The sequence below is a fragment of the Canis lupus genome, chromosome 34, assembly GCF_048164855.1.
Source record: "Canis lupus baileyi chromosome 34, mCanLup2.hap1, whole genome shotgun sequence".
NCBI lineage: Eukaryota > Metazoa > Chordata > Mammalia > Carnivora > Canidae > Canis > Canis lupus.
The window spans coordinates 9,939,817-9,961,428 of NC_132871.1; the positions used below are offsets into that span (position 1 = coordinate 9,939,817).

A 21,612-nucleotide genomic window follows, 5' to 3' on the forward strand; every position below is an offset into this window, starting at 1 on the left:
TTATACACCAGCCCAGGGCCCACAGTTGGCCAGTAGCCGGCCTCTAGTTCAAATCCAGATCTGTCTGCTTCTTGAGCTCACAATGCAACCACTGCCTTCTTCTAGAATTTAGTCTTCATGCCGGCTCTTCTTTCCTCTCCTTGCCAATCTGCATAAATGATGCATAAAGCTTAATGTGTTCTTTTTCCTGATGCATCTTTGGAATGATCATAAGATGTGCTTATTTTACATTTTTTATTGTGAAATATAACATAGAAATAGAAAAGTGAACGTAGCATGACTGTAGAGTTTGAGGAAGAGTCACCAGACCTCCAGAAATTGTCTCCCTTCCTATTTTTCCCTTTCCTCTCAGAGGCAGCCACTCATCCAGTTTCAGTGGCATTATTACCTTACGTTTCTCCATAGTGTCCCAATCTGAATTATGCATCCCTAAACAATAGTGTAGTGTTGCCTTTTTGGGCACTTTATGGGGGTGGAATTATTCTGTCTTGCTTCTTTTGCCCAAAATTATATTTTGTGTTGGGGGTCCTGGCTGGCTCAGTCGGTAGAGCATGTGACTCTTGATCTTGGGGTAGTGAGTTTGAGCCCCATATTGGGGGCAGAATTTACTTAAAAAATAAAACAGACTTTAAAAAATATGTTGATAAAAATGACGTTTTGTGTTGCGTGTGTGTGGCATTAGTGCAATCATTTTCAATGCTGAGTATTTCGTTGTATGAATTAGCATGTTATTTATCTGTTTTATTGTCTAGGGACATGTAGGTTATTTCCAGTTTTGAGTAATTATGACCAGTGTTGTCCCTTTTTTGGTTAAGCCAAAGGCAAGATGCTCTAAGAACTCAATTTTAAATATCTTTAAATATTTTAGGAGATTAGGAGCTCTTTCTAATTTTCTTGAAATGAAACCCCATAGGTGGCTCCTGTGGGGTTCCTGATTTGCTGACTCATGAGGCCAAGCCTGAGGACTGTGAGGAGCATTTCTAAATTAGAATGTTTGAAGAGGTCAGGTGAACTGAAAAAACAAAGAGTTATTACCAGATCCCCCCATTTCCCCTAGCTTTTCCACTTCATTGTTGCAATCTTAGCTAAATGCAGTCAGCTTGCATATTTTCCTACATCAGTCCTTTGATCAGCAAAGTAATTTCTTTTCCTTCCTCTGTACAAGTCTTTTAATTATAGTAAGCTCATTCTTTGAAGAACAAACATGGTAAAAAATATGAACAACTTGAATAATTTTAGCAGCTACCTAAAAGAACTGGTTTTACATGGGATGAAATGATAACTATTTAGTTTGTGTAACACGAATCATTGAAATATAATGCAACCAGTAATAAGATAAGCGCGTATCATATATTTAATAACGACATAGAAGGTAGAGTGTAGCCCAGTGGTTTTGAGTACAGGCTCTGGAGACAAACTGAAATCAGGTTCCTGCTCCATCTCTCGCTACCCATGTCAGCTGGGTGAATTTCTTAACCTTTCAGACTTGGCTTTCCTGAACCACACGCACGATAAGGATGGTAGTAGTACTTATTTCATAAGGCTATTGTGAGCGTCTGATAAGAAAATTATGAGTACTTAACAGGGCCTGCTTTAGTAAGGCTCAATAAATGTTACTTATTTCCAATAACCCAACCAAAAGGGTAAAATAACCAGAGTATTTATTAATAGATCTATTTATTTATTTATTTATTTTTATTAATAGATCTTAACAGAGATCTTATGTATCTTATGTCATAGTTACATATTCAACATTTAAGAAGCTCCTGGACTGTGGTAGATGCTGTAGGTCATACAGATCACAGGAAATCACAGACAAGTGGCAACATTAAATGAGACATGTTTGGATGTCGTACACCTGAAGCTAATATAACCTTGTATGTTAATTATATTTCAATAAAAATTAAAAAAAGCACAGCATAGGGATTACAGTAAATAATACTGTAATAACAAGGTGAGAGATGGTGACTGCACTTCCCGTGGTGAGCACCGTGTGATGTATAGAATTGTTGAATCACTGTGTTGCACACCTGAAGCTAATATAACATCGTATGGCAATTGTACTTCAATAACAAGAATAAAGACATGACGGGTAACCTTAAAGTAAGAAGTGATCACCAATCATCAGGGGTATAGCTTTCCAGGAGCTGTATTTTGAATTTGATCTTATACCGAGTAATAGACATCACTTGGCCAAGAAGAAACTTGAAGTCCTTTCATCCAGAAGATATGCGTGTGCCAAGAACATCTCTTTTGGGAGATGTCAGGAATAGATGGGGTTGGGGTGATGAAGGGAGCAGTAGCTGGTGGGGTATTTTTGTCAGCAGCATCTTTTAGACACATATATTTATTAGATGGTAGGAAAAAAAATAAGGATTTCGGTTCCATTCGGATTGCCTTACTGAATCATAACCCCTTAAAGTAAAATGAAAGCAGTCGTACAGTATCCAGTTTGGCACATTATAGGAAAGAAAAAAATGGTAAAAAAGAATTCGGCAAAATAACCTTTTCATGTTTTCTTCCTCATAATACATAACGAAGCACATTTGACATTTCAAAGACTTAAAGCTCATACTTGAACAAGCGGTGGTGAAATTCCTGCAAGAGTTATTTGAGCTAATATATATATATATAATATTACAAATGTATATATATATTTTTTTCCTTCTTTTCCTTTGCTTTTATTAGATAAGCCTCCTTCCCCACTGCTTCCATTGTCGTTTGAGTATTTTATTTTATTATTTTATATTATTATTTTATTTTATTTTAATTATTTTTGTTTTAATTATTTTTATTTTTATTATTATTTTTTTATGATCACGCTCTCAGGATTGCTCCCAGGACGTCGCACGACCCCGGTTCCCCTGGATGCCGCGCGCCCAGACCCAGGGGAGCCACTAGATGGCGCGCAGACCTGCCGCGGGCCCGGGAGCAGGGCTGCGGGGCCCCAGCCGAGCCGCGCGCAGCCGCTTCCCGCGCTCTGCTCCGGGGCTGGGAGCTGCTGCCCCTCGCGCTGCTGCAGAGACGGCATCGCCCAGGGGCGACCGCGGGGCTGGTGCGGAGCCCGAGAGCCCCGCAGCCTGGCCGCCGGAGGCGCGGACAGACAGGCAGACAGACAGGCAGGCAGGCAGGCAGGCAGGCAGTTCCCCGCTGCGGCTCGCAGCCTGCTCGCGGGCGCTGTGCGTGCTGGCAACTCAGCAGCCACGCAGAAGCTGCCCCTAAATGCAGAATATCAGTGTAGGCGGCAACACCGCTATCCGTAGGGAAGGGGGGAAAGGGACAAGAAGGAGGACGAGACCAAGGGGGAGCTTGGTGTCAGCCCTGGGGCGTGCACAGGAGCCGCGCTCGCTCGGGGGCTCCGCCGGGCGCACAGTCTGCGGGACGGGGAGCGCTGTGTCTATCGAGCGGCGCTGGCAGGTGCCTTCACTTCCCAGGTGAAATGCTGCAGGCTCTGTGACATTACGTTGAGCTTGTTCATATTCGCCTAGAAAGGGCCACACCTCTTCTTTCCAGTCCGGGGTAGCGGGTAATGACTCCGGCAAGGTCTCCCTGCCTCCTTCAAGTTTACGCGGGGCGGTGGGGGCGGGGGGGGCCCATTTCTCATCATCGGGCCCAAGCTGCCGATCAGCAACATTGAGCCCTATTCTGGAGCTTGTCACATCAGTGTTGCTTCTTAGGTGATTAAAAAGGAGCAGGGCAGCCCGGGTGGCGCCGCGGTTAAGCGCCGCCTTCAGCCCAGGGCCTGATCCTGGGGACCCTGGATCGAGTCCCGCGTCGGGCTCCCTGCGTGGAGCCTGCTTCTCCCTCTGCCTGGGTCTCTGCCTCTCTCTCTCTGTGTCTCTCATGAATAAATAAATAAAATCTTAAAAAAAAAATAAAAAGGAGCAGTGGAATCTTGAAGAAAACATCTGACAAAGGGTAATGGGAACACAGTAATGGATGAAAAATCCGTGATGGGTTAGGCTCCACCAGCCAGGAAGGCCCTCTCTGCTAAGTACACCTGTGCACTTCAGCTCAAGGGCAGAAATGAGTCTTCTTCTGAGGCTCTTAAAAACACCTGGCCTGCTCTGGCCCTACAAACTCAGGTTTATTTGAGGCTTCCCAAGGTGATTATACTCAGGAGGAGGGTGGTTTTTTGTTTTTTTTTTGTGTGTGTGTGTTTTGTTTTTTGTTTTTTTCCCCGTTGCAGTTAGTTTAGGAACTCAGCACCAGTCAAATGCTCAGGCAGCTGCTACTTGTCAGGTGAAAGGGTGTGGAGCTTCTTTAATTAAAAAAAAAAATTGCAGGTTCATTTTAATTTGAGTCAAAATAGATTTTGTTATTTTTAAAGTTCTCATTTCCTTTGCTCATACTCACCCAACTAGAATTCATTCCATTCCCATCTTCTGCTGTCATGATAATGGGAGGGTTCAATAGAAAATTCTTAAAATCTCCCCAGGGTTATAATTTTAGTACAGGGCTATACAGTAGTTCAAATAAACGTTCTTAGGAAAAATGTAATATGGGGTGTGTGGAAATTGTGTAGTAGTCAGCAGAACTATTTTTAAAAAAATAGCTTTTCTTAATAACGTTGGTTAGGCTAGAAGTAGATGCGTGGGCTTTATATTCCATTCTGGAAAGTATTTTGCCTGGCGTTCATGGGTTTGCTTATTGTTTTGAGGGGAGTGGGAATTGATATGCAATGTAACCCAGAAGTAGAGTCCTTTTTTCAAAGCGAGGACATTTATTTTTCTTCATTAAAATATGGTATTTCGATATGTAACTAAGAAAAAAATGATTTCTGGTCCATTACTAGTAAAGAATCTGGAAGTGACAAAAAGGATGGCTGGAAACCAGACGACGGTTAACCATATAAATCTCTAGAAGTAATATACTTTTCACCTCTGGGTGCCACTGTTCAACTGCTTCTTGTTTTTTATGACTGTTTGAAAGCCGGATGCTTCCTGTAGATGTATTCTTAAAAGAATCTGTTAAAGAGACATTTCCTCTATCTCTAGTTGTCTGCTAAATAACTTTTCGGCACATGGATGTAAATTCAGCATGGTTGTGATTTGCCATTTTAATTACCAAATGATGACCAAATAACATTGAAGATTGTTTATATGGGCAATTGGCCAGGTTAAAAGCCTGATTTCATCTCCTGTGGAAATAAATCTTATACTTACCTTTTGGTAGGCATTTAACCAGAAAAAGCCATTAAGACACAAGGGAGTTTTAGCTTAAATTTGTTGCCATCTGTAGACGTGATTTTAGTTCTGCACAAATATTTCCATAGAAATCAATTTTATAAAGGGAAATAATGGGTAGGCATTGGGGGAAATTAATCAATTAAAATATAATTTTAACAATCTAACATTGTTACCTGAGATATTATTTTTGCACTTAATTTTAAAGCTCAACTGCTTCAGTGTCTCCATTAAAAGAACTCTACAAAATATATTTCTTTATATTTTCGGAAGACTTAATTTTCAGGCATGATTATTTTATTTTATTTTTTTTTATTTAAAAAAAATTTTTTAAAAGCATGATTATTTTAATAACTAAAGATAAGAACCATATTTGTAATTTTGCAAAATGTACAAGTAATCTTTTCTTTTTACGAACCAGGCAATGAGTTAGTATTCTGTACCAAGAAACAAATGTACATGTTTGGTTGGTTTTTAAATCTCTAATTATTTATTTTAAACTTGGGGTTCATCTGAAATGCCAGAAGAAGGGGTTATAATGCCAAAGTTAATCTTGTTTTGTCATATACAAAGTAGTTAATCTAAAAATTATTGATTGATATTCTCCCTCTTTTAACTCTTTTAGGACTCAATATTTAAAGCAAAACTAATTTATCTAGGTGTTCTACGGCACAAAATTAATTCTACTGGGACTGGGCCAGGCCAAGCCTCATTATGGAACCGTTCCTCTTGCTGAACTAGCCTAAGCCTGATCCTTACTAGAATACTTTTTTGAAATTATTCACAACACAGGACTTAACCCTTGAGATGCTATGGAATTGATCTTCAATATTACACTTATTTGACAGCATCAGGGATACATTAAAATGAGAGTATGTTTTATCCCTTCTTGGTGCTGAGACTGGAACTTTTAAATTAGGCAACTGTATTTGAATAGATTGGAGGGATTTTAGTTTTGTGATTCATATACCAGAGTTGAAGTATTCATTAAAAAATCTTTACCCCTCCTCCTGTCTGTGTCACCGTAAGTGTATTGCTGACCTGTCTTTTTTCATTTGTATGTAAGTGGTACGTTTATCTCTTTGTCTAGGTGGCCAAATAGTTTAAGATCACCCAGATGTTTAACTGACTTTCTTTGCTCAAATGTCTGGTCAAATCAATTGGTTATTTTGATGTTTTTGTACATACATAGAGCCCAAGAGTATAAACTGTTAAGTATCTGTTATTTGTTGTAGGTATTGAAAGGTGTTCAGCATCATATACATTTTTCATGTGTGTGTGTGTGTGTGTGTGTGTGGTTTTCCTTTAATTTATGTGCAAGTATTATTGGGGGGGATGGATATTTTATGTGTCAAAATTTTTATTTAAAAAAATTTTTTATGTTGACTTTATGCTTGTTGTGTAGCAGTTTGTGAGGATTTTCCAGTGGAAAATCCTCTTGCATTTTAAGTTTCTCTGCTCAGTGGGGGCCTCTCACCAAATTTTTTTCATGGTTTTCCTTACTCAATTTGCCTCATTTTCCATTAGAATGTTACTAATTTGGTACTATATGTGTGTGTGTGTATACACATATATATTATGTATATATATTTATATATTTATTTGTGGCTAGGAAGAAGTATTTATTTGGTAATAGTAATTTTGTGCCCAGTCTACCAGTGGGGTCTCCCACAGAGAATCATATCGGGGTAAACTTGAGTGTGGTTAGATGTTTTTCTGAAGGAAAAGCAATAGTTTGGTCTTTAGGAGGTTGCTTGATCTGTGTGCTAATAACTGCACCCCCCTCCCCAGAATGGATAGATTTCCATTAGATTAGTAAATTGACATGGTTCCTCAGTGTCACATAGACACACCAACAGAAGGTGTTGCGGTTAGGTTGTGAGGCCTAATTCATCAGCTTAAACTCATTTTATCTGAAATGCAATAAGAATTGCTAAGTTTCCCTAATGTAAAAATAGCCTAAGTCAGTTATTCTAGGCTATGATTAAACACTAAAGAACAGGATTAATAAGTAAACATTTAGGGAATTCAGTGGTGCTTGATAAGGAAACCCCATTGGTTTACATAAAATTAAATTGTAAAAGTCACCTATATAGGTCCTATTGTTTAAAATAAAGTAGGTTTTTTTTTTTTTTTTTTTTTAGAAAGCTTTGTAAAAACATAGACTGGCCAGTGAATTTAATTTCTCCATAAAAGAGTAGTTTTAATAGAAACTGTTGCCTTGTGAAACTGAAATCTCCATCTGTAATGTGCTTCTGTTATAAATCCATTATAAAAGGATTTAAACTGCATAGACTCCCCCCTCCTCCCTTATATTTCTCGATAGCTGAGATGCATTAAGAAAGAATAAGGCTCTGAGCTTTGTGGAAATTTAATAAACATGAATTTTTTTTATTAACAATTTAAATATGACCTCCAAATAGATGCAGGCCTATTTGAGTCCGAATCGGTTCACAATACGTAACAGGGTCCAGGAAACTTTGGCAAGGTTTGATGGTGCTCCACAAGAAAGTGTGCTGAAAAAAAAAAAGAAAAAGAAAAAGAAAGTGTGCTGAGAGCTTGGCAGGGGATGTTTGACCATTTCTTTCTCCCCCTGCATTTTCCCCCTGTACTCCCTGTCAACAGTGAAAGAACCCCCCCACCCCCCAAAAAAGAACGCCCACTCACCAGTTTCAATTTATTTTTTATTTCAGTTGGAAAATCCCCACTGAATGAATAAAAAAAAAATTAAACGTATCCTGGGAACATGCCGTTCAGGGTTTTGGAATGGGAACTTCAAACGAAGTTGGTAAAGGAGTCAAATGCGTAAGTGGAAACTTTGAGGAAACTGGCAGTGGGAGACTGGAAATCAGGCATCATTTACGTTTTACTCCACCCCCCTCGGCATATGTGAGTACAAAGCAGGGAGCTTGGCAGGGCTGTGAGTCAGAATCCTCCTCTCAGGAACTGAGCAGAGAGAGATTCCCAGCATCTGTTTCCTCCACTATCACCCAGAGGATACCGGTGGTAAATCACAGGGAATAAAAATAGCCTTGGAAGTCTAGTTCCAAACAAATGCTACACATGGTTGGCTATGTGGTCGTGGCGTGGAGCCTCTTCTCCCCAAATTCCTCATTAGCTAATTCGCAGACAAATTATTATTTTCACATTCCTGAGTTCTATTGCTTAAGTTGTTCATCAAAATGTTGAGCAAAATCTTGACATTTTGATCGATCTGAATTGAACTATTACCTAAATTACATGGTGTTTGGTATAAAAATCTGAACCATGTAGTTATAGGAAGGTTGGTCTGTAATCAATAATCCCAGGTGTTAAAGCTTTGCCTCAGACACAAGAAACATGTATTTCTGAAATAGAAACACTGCCGCACGCTTCTTACACTAATGCCAACTGCCAGTAGACTCATGGGCTCTCTCTGCATTTTGGTTGCAGGAAATTTTATGGCGAGCCTCTTATAATTGAACACAACTTAAGATCCTTGAAGGCTATATTTCACATATAAAGAAATATTTCTTAGGTCTGGCTGGAATTGTTGTAATTTGATATTAAGTTATAGCTTCAGATTTTCAACAAAAACAGCAGCTTTAATGAGATTAGCAAGTGGTGAAAAGTTCAAAGCGTTTAATGGAATTGATCTACTAAATTAGCATTGACAATTTTTAGTGGCTATCTTAAATATACATTATTATCATGAAAGAATTAGTCCAATTAGGCCTTTACATTTGGAAGATGCCCAATCTGACCTTGTTCTACTCAATGTGAAAACTGAGAGGGTCTCTGGGCTTATTTAAATTGGGTGCTAAATCAGTAGGTTTGGGGGACCCTTTCATTGCTATTTGGAAAGGAAAAGAAACCCAAAGCTTCTTCATGGTGACAAATGGCTTATTAGAACAGTTATCTATTGCAAATAAAAACACTGGCCAAAGAATAGCATAATATAATATTCAATAAATACATCAGATGAGTTAACAAGAATTGGGTTGTTTTCTCACGATTTCTCACCACAACCATATATTACTGTGTATAGTGGATACATTAGGTACAAAGGTCATGCATTTGGAAGCTGAAATAGTTATATTCAGCATCAGGTTTTATTGAGAACATTCTGAATTAAAAAATGAGCAGCTAATTTTTATTTTTTTATTTTTTATTTATTTATTTATTTTTTTTGAGCAGCTAATTTTTAAAACATAGAAAGATCTGCAAATATACATGAAGAGATAAGTATGGGATTTTTCCAGATATCTACTTCCTATATATCCACATGTGATATAAATATATTTTATATTCTCCTGATATGGGCTTCTATGATGCAGTCAACATAAAATATCATAAAAATAAAATTGTTTTGTATTTTTATGCAAAGCTTCTGATGATGTCTGATTATTCATATTTATCATGAAATTGTGAGGCTCTAGCTCTGGAAGGGGCTTGCTTTTGAGAGGTCAGCTCCTTAATTCATCAGGTCTCACATATAAACCTTCATCACTGGAGCTGAGGAGCCAGCTCTTTTGTGAGAGCATTTAGTAAGATGTATTTCAATTTTGTCATTGTTGCTGTTGTTGTTAGTCTTTGTTACAATATATAGTGGTTTATTTACCTAATCTGGGCTTCTCACTCTTCCTTTTTGGGAGATTTTTAGTAGAAAAAGGTGTCTCCTTTATGTCAGATTTCTTCAGAATTTCAGCATTGTAACTCATACACTCTGGCTTTCTCTGCCATAAATTGAAGAATCCCGTTCTGTAAACTGATAATCCTATTCTCATTTACTGACCTCCCAGCATTTCTGTTTTTTCTTTTTTAAAAGATTTTCTTTATTTATTCGTGAGAGACAGAGAGAGGCAGAGACACAGGCAGAGGGAGAAGCAGGCTCCATGCAGGGAGCCCGATGGGGGACTTGATCCCAGGACTTGGGGACCACGCCCTGAGCCAAAGGCAGATGCTCAACTGCTGAGCCGCCCAGGCATCCCCCTCCCAGCATTTCTAAGTTCTCTCCTGAATGGTCAGAAAATTGCTCTTTAAATATAGAGCTCCAAGAAGGAGCTTAGTGCTTTATTCGGGGATCTTGAGGAAGATGGGAGGATGATCTCACTCGTCCTTAAGGATTTATTGAAAGGCTCTCCTTGTCAGGCTCTGCTAGGTGCTGGGAATACAGCAAAGAGAAAAAGGGAAAGCAAGACTTGCCAACAAATGATAACAAGGGGGTGGTGGTAAATGCTCACATGGGCGTGTACCACGTGCCTTTGTATGTGGCAGCCCTGATTCCCTATCCATGTCAGAACACTGTCCTAACTGCTGGCGCAATGGCTATTGGTAAGGCAGCTTTCCACCCAAACCATTTCTAATTCTTTATCTCCCACAATCGAGGTGTGTTTGGGGCACATTTTGCTTACCAAGTTTAATTCTGGATTTTGTCCCTGGTTATTTATACTGTTTCATCTTAACCTGTTGTTTGCCCATCCGGACACCCTTTTTGGCATCTCTTTGTTGTTCAGTTTGATGTTCACACTATTTGTGATCTTCTAAATTCCGGTGCTTTAGCTGCTGCTTCCCAGTCGGGCTGTAGTTAGCTGGTGAGGAGTTGTCTGCTCCTGTTTCTATTTTCCCCATGTCTTATAGGACAGGATCTAAAGCCTTCCTAAAGCCAAGCTAGGTTTTCATCAATTTAAGTTATGTGATTTACCTTCTTTCCTGTGTAAGAAGATGACTATATATTACCAAGACACAACCTGTTCTTTGTGAAGTCCTGTTGATTATTCGTGATCATATAATCACAAACACACTTACGAGTTCTGGTTATTTTGGTCCTTTTTTCAGTATGTAGGCATCTACTTAGTTTTCTGAAAGTCACACCTGAGTAGAGATGATATTTTTGTACCACTCATTCAAAGTTGTCAGAGGGAAAAAGTCAGAGCCCGTATATCAGCAAAGATGGCAAGTCCCATATCCTGGTCATAATCTATCACATGTCAGCATTAGTTCCTTCATAATCTGTGCTAATGATGGTATGATGCAAGCTTTTATTTGGTCACCCTGGGCAAGGTTTCCCCTTTTGTCGATTGCAATACATCCTTTCAGTTTGTTGTGATGAAACAGGACATGATAGATAGCAAAATGATTATGAAAAAAACCCACCTGTAATTCCCTATCTAGAAATGACTATTTTAACATTTTGGGATATGAGGTATATGTGTTAATTAAACACACATATTATTTTGAAACTTGAATTTTTTTCTTAGAACTATATAGAGTTCATTTTTCTGAGGTAACGCACATCATATAACCATACACATTAAACTTTCCAATATCAAACCTCTTTTGTGTAGTGTTTTTTTTTTATTATTTAATAACACTTCATTAACTCCCTGAGTAAAAAGAAACCTTTCCTTTATACATACCTTTCTGTGGCATTATCTCCTTTTTAATTCAAGTAGATTCCTTATTCTCTTAGTAACTGTGGTCTCTGAGAATAGGATCCGTTCATGGCTTATCCTTATGCTCCTTAAGTTTTAGCTGCATAATAGATATTTATTGAATTAATGAGCTTTAATGATGGGAATTGAAATCCTGAACCTTTGTGTTTTGGTTTTACTTCTGCTTCTGATTTTAGCTGGTAACTCTGTTTCCCCAGAGACAGAAGGAAAAGAAGCAATTTCTCACTTATCTGGTATATGAAGTATGCTGCAGAAGGTTAGGTATGGCATGAAGAAAATATAAAAAAGAACAACTAATCAACCTGTAGTTCTATTACCCAGAAATAAACACTATCATTTTTTTGATGTGTGTTCTTCCAAACTTTCCCTTTTTATGTATTCCTATGCATATGAAATATGACTTTCACTTAATTTTTTATCAAAATGGTGCCATAACAAACTACTCTTTAATTGCTTTTTCTTATTAATATAACATTTTTACATGGTGAATATATACCTAAACCTCAGAGTTGATGGTTGTATAATACTCCACAATGGTGATATGCCATAGTATATTTACTCTGTCCTCCCCTTATTGAGTATTTAAATTATTGTCTACTTTATACATTCTATATAAATGACATTGTAACAGATACCTTGGTTCATACATCTTTGGGCATTTGCCTACAAAAGGTTTTAAAGTCCTCTTTTAAATGATCAAAAGTTGGGTAAGCTTATAGTCTCTTTCCCTTCCATCCCCAAATTAAAACATTTGGGAGTTTCTTTAGTGTGTGAGTTGGCCTAGGATTTAAAAAAATTATTATTAAACCAACGCACATAGCTCTGGTTGGTGATAATGGAATTACGTTCTGTCTCAAATTCATTCTAGAAGAACTGTTTAGCTTCATTTGATCATTTGTAACATTCAAATTGGACTTTTTAGACTTAGTCCTACATACAGAAGAGATACAAATGTAAATGTTTACATTTCTAGAAGTTGTTAAGTCTAGCTAAATCTGTGTCATTTCATAAAAGTAAAGGCTTGTAGGAAGATTGGTTTCTGTGATCACCTCTGTTCTCCGGTTAGTACTAATCACACTTTTCATAGGGCAGTGAGAGTAACAACTAATGGAAACAGCAGTGAACTCACCATAAACGAGTTATGAAAACGTGGGCAATATCACAGAAGTGCCTTCAATGAGAAAACACTATGCAAGCTGCATCTGTACCTGCAGAAGTCTCTCTTTTTTTATTCTTAATAAAAGTACTTGCTGACAAGAGATGGGGGAAAACCACCCACCACCTCTGCAGCCCGTGGGCCCCAAACAGACAGGGAGGGTCAGGACTGGAATGACAGCTTCTCTCCTTCCTTGCCCTAGACCTGGGAAGGAGAGGGAAAAGCCCATAGGCTCCTCCTCACGATGACATAGGACACCCCTCTTCTAGTCAGCTCCTGTCTTGCTTCTCCACCCCAACAACCTCTCATGGGGCCTTCTTCCCCTTTTGCCACCAGAAAGCTTTTCCACTCCTCCGCCTGCGCCTGCCTTTGTTTGGAGTCTCACTAGTTGCAGGCGGTGTGGCTGCCCACAGACTCTCTTGCTGTCAAGAATTCCTGTTCTCATGTGGGTGATCTTTGTTTATCTCTACAGAGGTTATTAGTTTGGGGGAACAAATAAAAGCACTCAGAAGAATAATAATTAAAAAGTGCTTGCATTTGCCTCAGCCATTGCTTTAATTTAAGCAATGCTTCTCGCTAGGCTAATGTTTGTAGTGGATGGAAATGTTTACTAGATCAAACATTTCTAAGAAAGAGGATGGCAAAGTCAAATCACTGGTGTAAAGTAGTAAGATCAGGAATTAGTGCTCCCTTTACCCAGTAAGTCACATAACCTCCCTGGCCTTAACTTCTGAATCCATATTTTAAAACATCTAGTATTTATCAAGCATTTACTAAAAGATAGGTTCTTTCTGAGTGTTCCTTCCAAATATATTTATATATATATATATATATATTTGTTTGTTTGTTTGTTTATTTATTTATTTTATTGAATCTTCACGAAACTCATGAGGTAAATCTCATTATTATTCAGTTTCATAGAGAATACCAAGCTGCATAGAAGACAGTCTGCTTGATCGACTTCATAGAATGGAAGATGATAGAGTCAGGATTTGAACCCCGGCCATCAAATTCCAGAGTGTGAGCTCTTAGCCCCCCCTCCCTTTTTTAAAGAAGGGTAGGACTGGGATGCTTGGGTGGCTCAGCAGTTGAGTGTCTGCCTTTGACTCAGGGCGTGATCCCGGGGCCCCAGATCGAGTCCCACATCAGGCTCCCTCTGAGGAACCTGCTTCTCCTTCTGCCTGTGTCTCTGCCTTTCTCTCTGTGTCTCTCATAAATAAATAAATAAATAAAATCTTAAAGAAAAAAAAAAAAAGAAGGGTAAGGCTGTATGATCTTCATGGTCCCTTGTATCTGTAACTCATACAAAACTCTAACTTCAGAGACCTCTGTGAAAAATAAAAACCAAACCACTCTCTTGATGACTTATATATGCTCCCAAACATCCAGATATCTGCCTTTTTTTTTTTTGCCTTTTTTTTTTTTAAAGTAAGCTGTGATGTTTTAGAATTAAAGAAAAAAAAAAGCTAAAAAGCTTTAAAAATTGACAAAATTTCATCATGGTTTTAGTTAGTAAAATCATTGTGTTAATAGGAATAAATCTGCAAACACATCATGGATTTTCACACAGAAATTTGGAATATTCAGGTAAAAGTAGTGGGTCTGGCTGCCCAGGACTGTTTTCTAGCAGTTGAGCAGTTGTGTGCTTGTTGGCATTAACCATCCCAACATACCACAGAAGAATGATTTGCAGAGCAGATGCCAGAGAGTAAAGAGGTAGGAGGCAAGGAGGGAAGGAAAGAACCATGGCTCACCAATGTGGTGTGAAGGGAAAGGTGAAAGATATCTGAGCCTTATGCCAAAGAGTCAAAGTAAACTCAGCTCTTACAAAAAGGCATTGTGGGATCTTTGAGGGGCCCCACAGAGCTGACAGGTCATTTCTTTATGGGTCTCACTGGGAGACGTTCATGCAGTAAGTATGGTATGGGACTCAAATTTGAATTTGCCTATCCTATTTTATTTTATATTTTCCTTAATTAGGCTCCATGCCCAGCATGGAGCCCAAGGCAGGGCCAGAAAGAACTCAGGACACTGAGATCAAGACCTGAGCTGAGGGGATCCCTGGGTGGTGTAGCGTTTTGGTGCCTGCCTTTGGCCCAGGGTGCGATCCTGGAGACCCGGGATCGAATCCCACGTCGGGCTCCCGGTGCATGGAGCCTGCTCCTCCCTCTGCCTGTGTCTCTTCCTCTCTCTCTCTCTGTGTGACTATCATAAATAAATAAAAAATAAGTTAAAAAAAAACTTTATTTAAAAAAAAAAAGACCTGAGCTGAGATCAAGAGTCAGGTACTTAACCAACTGAGCCACCAAGCTGCCCCATGATTTTATCTACCTTAGAAGGAAACTACTTGAACCTTGCTTGCAAACTGATGGCTCCAGAGAGCCAGTGCCTAGGAGGATGATTGTAGTATACAGGAAGAAGCACAGGATGGGAAATGGGTTGGCTGGATTCTAATGCCAGTGCTGCCACTCGCTGGCTGTATCGCCTAGACAAGTCTCTTACCCAGTCTGTGCTCAGTTTCCTCTTATATAGAAGGAGAGTTTGATATTGGATCCTGGTACAGTTACCTCTCAGATCGTTCCCAAGTTTTGGGCATCCTGGGAGCTTCGGTCCCTGGACTGGGAGTTCTGTTTGTTCTTGATGATTACAGTCACAGTGGCTAAAAGACAAACTTTGTCCTGAGGCTTAAGCTTTATGTCACCATGGTGCTCAGTAGGCGATGCCTATTGACATTAATCCCTCTGGGATCTTTTAAAAGCTTATTTTGATATGTTGGTATATTTTATTCTTTTTTTTTTTTTTAAACATTTTTTTTATTTATTTATGATAGTCATACAGAGAGGCAGAGACACAACAGGCAGAGGGAGAAGCAGGCTCCATGCACCGGGAGCCCGATGTGGGATTCGATCCCGGGTCTCCAGGATCGCGCCCTGGGCCAAAGGCAGGCGCCAAACCGCTGCGCCACCCAGGGATCCCGGTATATTTTATTCTTTCTTAAATGCTTAAACTGGTCTTGTGTATGTACAAGCAGCATATATTCCATGTGAATCTATTTTCTTTATTTTTTTACTTTAAAAAAAAACATTTTATTTATTTATGACAGATACACAGAGGCAGAGGCATAGGCAGAGGGAGAAGCAGGCTCCTTGAGGGAACCCCAGGGGGACTCCATCCCAGGACCCCCGGATCGCGCCCTGAGCCAAAGGCAGACACTCAACCACTGAGCCACTCAGGCGTCCCTCACTTTTGTTTCTGATCTGACTCTAGGATTATCAAGAAACAAGGAAGGCTATGCTAATGGAATCATCAGGAAACTACTTATAAACTTCTTGATAGATAATTCTATGAAATATGATTCTCAGCCACTCATCTTTATCCTCTACCTTCTCACCATTAGGATTAAGGTATTTACAATGCTCAACAAACAGTATCCTTTCTGTAATAAAATGATCAGTTATTTAAAATTTATTTAAATTATTTAAAAACCAAACCATGCTCGTGTAACATCTCATAATTCTATTGAAGAAATACTTTCTTATTTGATAAGTTTGGAAAACAAATTTTCAAATAAGCAATGTTTCTTTTCTTGTCATGTGAAAATGGCTAATTCATTTTGTTTTTGAGCTGGTATGGATCCAGAAATACCTCTTAGGAAAAATCCTGGCTTTGCCTGCAGGTTCTTCTTGGTCCAATTCTGCATATAGAATGGCCAGGATCTTTCCAGACTCCCCATTGTTTCCCAAAGATATCAATTTTACCATCAGTTCATTTGATTGTTAATGCTTACAGATTCACTTCAAGGAATATTTGTGATTCAGGTCATTGCCTAAAAGTACTTGTTGTTCAACTCCTATCAATCCTTACTAGTTTAAAGCAGAGGTTGGCAAAGCTTTTCAGTAAAGGGTCAGATAGAAAATATTTCAGTTTTGCCAGTTATATGGTCTCTGTGGTAACTATTCAACCCAATAAAACTTTATTTATGGAGACCAAAACTTGAATTTTATGTAATTTTTAAATGTTACAAACTATTATTCCTCTTTTGATTTTTTTTCAGCCATGAAGCAGATGGAAAAATTATCTTATCTTGTGAACCATGTGAAAACAGGCAATGAGATAGACTTAGCCTGTAGGCTATAATTTGCTGAACCTTGGTATAGAAAATTATTTATGAGGAAATATTGGAAAGACACAACTGATAATTTGTGGTTGAGAGTACTCTAAGTTCCAGCCAGTGGAATGTGAGCAGAAGTGATGTGTTGTTGCCACTGGGCTTGGCCCATAAAAACTTCCCATGAATGCTGCTTTTTGTTCTTTTCCCATATGTTGAATATGGTGGGGACTCAAGATGGAAGAAACCTGGTTCTCATTTTGGCTTTACATGAATAAGAAACAAACTTCTAGGGCTGCCTGACTGGCTCAGTCTGTACACCATAACTCTTGATCTCAAGGTTGTGAATTCAAGCCCCATGTTGGTCTTGAAGCCTACCAAAAAAAGAAAAAAAAAAAAAAAGGAAGAAAAGGAGAAAGAAGAAAGAAAGAAAGAAAGAAAGAAAGAAAGAAAGAAAGAAAGAAAGAAAGAAGAAAGAGACAGAAAGAAAGAGAGAGAAAGAAAGAAACTTGCATTCCCAAATTACCCAAATTCAGTGTTAAGCCACTGAGATTTTCAGGGCTTTTTATTTGAGTAACTAGTATTATCTTAACTAATATGTCATTATTTCTTCCAGATGTTTTTGGTTTGACTGTTATCCTAAATCGAAGTCTCAAATGCTACAAGCTTGGATGGACTTTTCTTTGGTCTCTTTCTCTCCTCTTCATTTCCTCCTTTTCACATTTAACTGGCAGATGAGAGATAGAATTGCTTTCCAAGTTCGAGAATATACTTTGGTGGCCATTAGCTTCTCCAAAAATGCTACAAGAAATGAGACACTTTGCTTTGCCACAGAGACTGTCCCCAACATGAAGCCCACCTGAGAAATTCTTTTAGAACTCAGGGCCAGGAAAAGCTTATCTTCCCCTGAGGAACTTGTATGTTTTCTTATCAACAAAGAATATTGTTGACTGTGCCTGATTGTATCCCCTTTCCCTTTTCCCTCTGGTTGCCAAGAAGCTCAGAGCCAAATTTTTGCTTAACATTAATAACTTTATCGAACCCTGTGGCCTACATATCTGCATTCTTAGTTTCCTCCTGGTCTTGACCTTCTACTCTGCTGTGTGTTTTCCTTGTTTCTGATTTTTTGGTTATTTATATTTTATTGCTTGTTTTCTTGTAAGCTTCCTCAGATCCTTTGTGGAACAAGGTGGGGTCAATAAAAAATGGCTTCAGCTTATTAATAGAATATACCAAAAGCATTCCTTTTTTTTTTTTTTAAGATTTTCTTTATTCATGAGAGACACAGAGAGAGAGGGATGCAGAGACATAGGCAGAGGGAGAAGCAGGCTCCACGCAGGGAGCCCGATTTGGGACTTGATCCCAGGACCCCAGGATCAAGCCCTGAGCTGAAGGCAGATGCTCAACTGCTGAGCAACCTAGGCATCCCCCAAAGCATTCCTTAATCACCAATTTAGTTCTTTGGGAATGAGAACTTCAAATTTATTTATTTTCAGGTTCTCCTCTTATTGTGTCCCATGGTTTGATGAAGAAATGGTTTTATAATTATGAAAGCTGAAGGCCTTCACATTTCTCCATTCTACTTAAAAAACAAAAAAAACAAAAACAAAAAAAAACAAGAATGTCATTTTATCCAAAGTTCCTATTGTTTGCCATAGAAATTGTAGAAAGGTCATAGATACATTTGACTGACAGACGATAGACTAGGAAAAGATATTTTCAATATTTAAAAGCCACAAAGAATTAATATAAAGAATTATATAAGAATTATATAAGAATTATATAAAGAATATATAATGACCTACTGAAAATCAATGTGAGGAAGATAAGAAACCCAACAGAGAAATGGTCAAAAGATATGAGTAGGCTATTTTCACAAGGGTATACTAGAAAACCTAACAAAAATACGTATGAACAGACGCTGAAACTTATCAGTAATCAGAGAACCGCAAATTTAAACAAGTTGCCGCATTATATTCATCCAACTGGCAAAAATTAAAAGGTGGATAATAGCAAGCATTGGCAAGGATGTGGGCAGTGGGAACCCTCAGGTATGGTTGATGAGAGTCTGGACTACAGAGCATAGTCTCTGGAAGCAGTGTGTCTTCTAGCGGTAAATGCACACGTGGTGACTGTTCTTGCAGTTTGCACCTGGTGGTTCCACTTGTGTTTCCTTCTTTTGCTGCGTGCTTGCTAGAACACTAGCAGGTCTGTCCAAAGATTCTGTCTTTGCTAATCCTTCCATTATAGCAAAAGGTTCTTTCCCGAGGTTCTAGCCAGAAACCCAGGAGTCCTTTCCTTACCTAATCGAATCCATCAGCAAGTCTTGTTAATTCTACATCCAAAACATCTCTTGAATCTGCTGTCATCGCCTAAGTTCAGCTTATGACCTTCCTATGCCTCGATCCCTGCAGTGGCTTCCTAACTGGTTTCCCTGCTCTGGACTCCAGCATTTTATTTGCTATCTGGTAAAAAAAAAATGCAAATTGTATTTTGAAAATGCAGATTGGATTAGTTCTGATCTCAGCTCTTACACTGCTTTTTTTTCTTTTTTCCAACCCCCCGACCCCCATCGGCTCATACACTTCAATGACCTCCCATTGCACCAAGAATTCATGATACTAAACCACTATTTAATTGATGGAAGCAAGTTTTTAAAATTAAATAAATTTGATGTGTAACATTGTATAATTTTAAGATGTACAGCTTGTTACTTTGATACATTTATATTTTATAATATGATTGCTCATATAGTGACATTTATCATATTACATCCTCATACTACAACATTATTGTCTACATTCGTTATACTGTGCATTAGATCCTATGACTTTTTTAGTATTCGTTATAAGTTTGTATCTTTTTTTGAATAATTTTTAAACATTCTCTTTTTTTTAAAGATTTTATTTATTTATTCATGAGACACACACACACACACACACACAGAGAGAGAGAGAGAGAGAGAGAGAGAGGAGAGAGAGGTGGAGACATAGGCAGAGGAAGAACCAGGCTCCATGCCGGTAGCCTGATATGGGACTCGATCCTGGGACTCCAGGATGATGCCCTAGGCCAAAGGCAGGCACTAAACCACTGAGCCCCCCAGGTGTCCCTTAAGTTTGTATCCTTAAACACCATCCCTCTCATCCACACCCCCAAATCCCTGGCCACCCACCATTTTACTGCTTTTTATAGGTTTAACTTTTTTAGATTTCACATATAAGTGATATAAAACAGTAGTTGTCTTTTTCTTTTTTTTTTTTTTTTTTTTTTTTTTTAAATATTTTTTTTTTTTAAATTTTTTATTTATGATAGTCACAGAGAGAGAGAGAGGCAGAGACACAGGCAGAGGGAGAAGCAGGCTCCATGCACCGGGAGCCCGATGTGGGATTCGATCCCGGGTCTCCAGGATCGCGCCCTGGGCCAGAGGCAGGCGCCAAACCGCTGCGCCACCCAGGGATCCCCTAGTTGTCTTTTTCTGACTTATCTAGTATAACGTGCCCAAGGGCTATCTATGTATCTTCCTTTCTCATGGGTGAATAATATTGTGTATTATATAATAATGTGTATATATCACATCTTTTTGGTAAAAGCAAGTTTTATTATTTATTTAAAAAAATTTATTTATTCATGAGAGACACAGACACAGGCAGAGGGAGAAGCAGGCTCCATGCAGGGAGCCCGATGTGGGACTCGATCCCAGGACCCCAGGATCACGCCCTGGGCTGAAAGTGGCGCTAAACCGCTGAGCCACCCAGGCTGCCCGAAAGCAAGTTTTAAAATCAGTGTTTTCTAACACTTGGGTCAACCCCCAGAGCTTTTTGCTATGAAATTTTCAAAATTAAGAAAAAGTATTTCTCCCTGTTAGTAGATATTTTGCTGATACAATCAGTTGATGTGGGAAGGAGGAAGCCTGAGACATAGCTACGGGCAGCCTCAGCTCTGAGAAGCTGGTTTCTACAGTCTTTTTTTTCCTTTAAGATTTTATTTTTTTATTAATTTTTTTAAAGATTTTATTTATTGGAGCACCTGGGTGGCTCAGTGGCTAAGCATCTGCCTTTGACTCAGGGCGTGATCCTGGGGTCCTGGGATCAAGTCCCACATCGAGCTCCCTGCAGGGAGCCTGCTTCTCCCTCTGCCTGTGTCTCTTCCTCTCTCTCTGTGTCTCTCATGAATAAATAAATAAAATCTTTTAAAAAAAAAGGACTTTATTTATTCATTTGAGAGAGAGACAGCACACATAAGCAGGAGGAGAAGCAGAGGGAGTGGGGAGAAGGAGGGAACCTGACACAGGCTTGATCTCAGGACCCTGGGATCATGACCTGAGCTGAAGGCAGATGTTTAACCCAACGGAACCACCCAGGCACCCCTAAGATTTATTTTTAATCAATCTCTACACCCAACATGGGGCTCAAACTCTCAACTCTGGGATTAAGAGCCGCATGCTCCACAAACTGAGCTAGCCAGGTGCCCCTGGTTTCTGTAGTCTTCAAGCAGGTGAGCATCCCTCTCTGGCTCCTCTAGTCTTCAGTTTTGGGGGGAAGAACTTGTATTGTTTCTTCCTCAGAACCATGGCCCTGAGAGAGTCTCTTCTAGTTCTCATCAGAATCAGGATCGAGGACCAGCCCTGGGCCAGAAACAGGGTGTGGGTGGACAAGTGGAAGGAAGCTGAGAAGTCAGGGCTGGGCCAGCAGACAGTGCCTGACCCAGGGATAGAGGGCACTGGAATGA

The 21,612-nt window shown here is 39.2% G+C and overlaps 1 long non-coding RNA gene across 1 annotated transcript in view; it reads left to right on the plus strand.

Moving 5' to 3' along the window:
* The window catches only part of LOC140624418 (uncharacterized), a 32,424-nt gene extending 12,919 nt beyond the window's left edge, over positions 1-19,505 (plus strand). The window contains exons 2-4 of the long non-coding RNA XR_012023901.1: positions 7,880-7,991; positions 16,044-16,180; positions 16,831-19,505. This is a non-coding gene — a long non-coding RNA (uncharacterized lncRNA). The remainder of the gene's footprint in view (positions 1-7,879; positions 7,992-16,043; positions 16,181-16,830) is intronic.
* Positions 19,506-21,612: the final 2,107 nt, after the last annotated feature.